Source organism: Penaeus japonicus, unplaced genomic scaffold (assembly GCF_977035675.1).
Source record: "Penaeus japonicus unplaced genomic scaffold, GWHDUDI00000001_assembly GWHDUDI00000036, whole genome shotgun sequence".
Taxonomy (NCBI): domain Eukaryota; kingdom Metazoa; phylum Arthropoda; class Malacostraca; order Decapoda; family Penaeidae; genus Penaeus; species Penaeus japonicus.
The window spans coordinates 13,725,183-13,728,692 of NW_028234438.1; positions in this window are offsets into that span (position 1 = coordinate 13,725,183).

Below are 3,510 nucleotides of genomic sequence, written 5' to 3' on the forward strand. Positions count from 1 at the left end.
AACAACCCACTCGTCCCAATTTCGTCAAGACAAGCTAATCCCACCATAAAATCCCATAAACCACCTTCTGTGACCTGATAGCAGCCCAATGTCCCTACGTCATCCTTCTATATATATACATGTACATAAAATTGAACTTCCTCAATTACATTTTTATTGGAATAGCTTCGCCTAGAAGTGATAACTTTCCAATGAAAAATACCGAAAGTATTCGAACCGTGACTCAAGTTTTTCTCCTTTCTTTAGTGGTAGTGTTATAATATAAAAACTATATATATATATAAAATATCTATATATAAACTAGGAGATAAATAAATAACAAAAGCACAGACACAAAATATATATAAACATATAAAACTCTATATATATATAATATATATAATATATATATATATATGTCTATAAATATATATAAATATATAATATAAATATATAACGTATATCAATATGATATATATATATATATATATATAGGCATATAAATATATATCTAATAATAAAAATCAATAAAAATATAAATATAAATCATCTATATATTACTATATTATAAATTAGGCATTATAATATAAATATAAAAATATATATATCTATTAAATATATATATAATTACTATCTCTTACTCACTAACTAAGCAAAAATCTAAAAACGTTGCACACACTCTACAAACTCAATTGAGATAACTAAAATATATATAAATATATAGACAAACGACTAAATCTGTATTAAATCACTAAAAGATAATATCTATAACACTCACTATCAATAATCACTCTAAATATCTAAAAAAATCTCAAAACAACAATCTAAATCTCTATAAAACTCACTAAATATAAAAATAAAACTATCTATATCTCCCTCAATAACTATTATATATATAACACCAACCACTAAATAATATATCTCAATAATCACTGCATCTGTACAAACAATATCTATAAATCACTATATATAAATATCTATATATAGATTGTCCTCAACAATCCAATTTTTCATATTTCATCCTCCTACCAATCACTAGCTTTATATACTAACTTCCTTAACAAAAACACATATCAGCCCTATTTTATACCCTCTAAAATTCCATTCACCTCCTCACATATTACTGAACCCATTTGAATCCACCACAACTAACCTGCCCCAACCCCAAGTGTTCATTGAATAGTAACATTTAAACATTGACAAGTCAACAGTCAAGAGTTTACCCTTCAGGGAAGGACAGCAATGCACTGTGCAGGTTATTGATGGGACACACTGCAGTGCTGGAAGTCCTTGTGAGGGCGGGGCCGACGTGGACGCTGCAGATGGTGAAGGCGACACGCCCTCCACAAAGCAGCTTCAACAAGGCATCCCTACAATTTTAATGGTGACGAACTTTGGGCTTCCACTACAATAAGAATAAAGAGTGGAAGGAGGACTCGCGGACTTGATGCCGGAGATCTTTCTCCACCCAAGAGAGCCGTGGCATGGAACTTTTCCAAAGCGTGGGGGGTCCATGGTAATAGATTGTGATTGTCAGACTCCGGTCCTTCCTCTGTCAAACCAACAATTGGTTTCCAAAGTTGTGCATGGTTATCTGGGCAGTGCCAATGGTCGCTGAGAGCAACTGTACAAATCACCAAAGGATTCTAAATTTTGATTCTATTAATATAATGAGTACATAACATGCTAATGCATGTTATCTGTTGAATATTGGATTACTTTCAGACACAAACACGTGATGCAAGGGAGGGTAGCAATAAAACCGAGAAGGAAAGGGATCAGAATAGCAAAAGAGAAAATCCAAGTGCTGAGTGAGTTTTCACATAGAGAAAAGGTTTATAAAAAAACAGATAATCAAAAGGATAATGAAAACGATGGGGTATGATCAGAGCGGAATGAAGGGGAAACAATAGCAACCTTTATATTATTAATCTTAATTAATCAAACGAAAACCTTTTCTAAAATCCATTATGAATTCTTCCGCTTCTTTTGGTGTGGACTGGGAGATGTGCAGAAAGCCAGGATAGTCCCAGACAGGGCAGACATGTATAGATGAGGAGAGATGGGGTGAACTAGGGAAGTCACTTAGGAATGAAATGGAAAGCAAAAAAGTAAAGGGTTTTTGGTGACGGCTAATCTTTCATAAGTATTTTGATCCGCTTTGGGTTTTCTTTTTTTTTTACGACAGCCAATTCTCCTTTTATTCTCGTGGTTATCAGTTTCTCCCGCTATCCACACGACAATGGTCAGGAAGGAGAAAGACTTGTTAATCATGTTAGAGGGCAATAATGAATATGCTTGCCAAACTTCCTTCTCTAGGGAAACAACATGAGCAGAAAAAGAGAGAGATTAGTTAGATGATGAACAAGTAAATAGATAGATAGAGAAAGAAGATAGAGAGAGAAAGAGAAAGTTAATTTCATTTGTTCTTTTTTTGAGCAACTTATGATCACCTATTATTTCCACTAACCTTTATACAGCTCAGCACAAGCATGAGCAGACGATGCAAGAAATTAGTATAGATACATGAACAAGTAGACAGAGAGAAGAGAGAGAGGAGGTAAATGTTAGAGGAGAGAGAGTTCATTTCCTTGTGGGTCTTTTTCGTCACTTATGATACTTTTTTTTCCTTACTCATCCAAATACAAGACAAGAGAGCGGAGATCGTGTAAAAAATAGCTAGACAGTGTATCCTACAGAAGGGATCAGAGACCTGAAGGAAGACCGAGAATGAAGGTAGAGGAGATTATGAGTATTACTCAAGGTATGCACAGGAAGAGCGAGGAAGAGTTAAGAAGAGAGAGTTAGTGTGAGAGAGCGTTGTGTATATACTGTGTTTTCTGGAGAACCTGGACTCTGAATAAGTCCTTGTAGTGGGGAACCTCACTATTCCAAACGAAAGAAAAATTGCAGATTTGGCTAATAAAAATGGCACACGATGACAATTTCTTGCTTACAAAATGCATTAGCTCCTTTTTAAAAGTGATTTTATTATGTCGAATGAATTACTGTGGTCGTGCCGATTCCTCTTTTCTTTGCCTGTGATGCGCTTGCCTTCTCTCAAGCCTTTAGGACAGAGACATCCCTATGATGTCTTCTCCTTACAATGACGAGGACATGAAGGAGTAGCTGGAGACTGAGTCTAATCTGCAGAACCGAAAACACGATACTGAAGATATCCTAGTCTCCAGAGAAAGGGAGATCAGAGAGCTAAAGGTAGAGTAAGAAGAAAGAAAAGAGAGGAGAGAGAAAGAGACTTAAATAAGGAGAGAAACAATGAAGAAGTATTATCACACATATTATTTTCTAACAAGGTTGATATACACTTCCGTCCTGTTAAAAGGCATGACAGTCCTTTCTTTACAGAGAAAAAAAACACTACCAGCACGTTGAACGCGACGAAAGTCGAGGGCAGGATGCTAAAGTGAGGAAGATATTAATGGTTGTGACTATGAGCCATTGCACTGAGGTGATAATAATTATTGAGAAATAACTCGCTGGTTATGTTTAGCTTTTTTAACGTAAATGTAG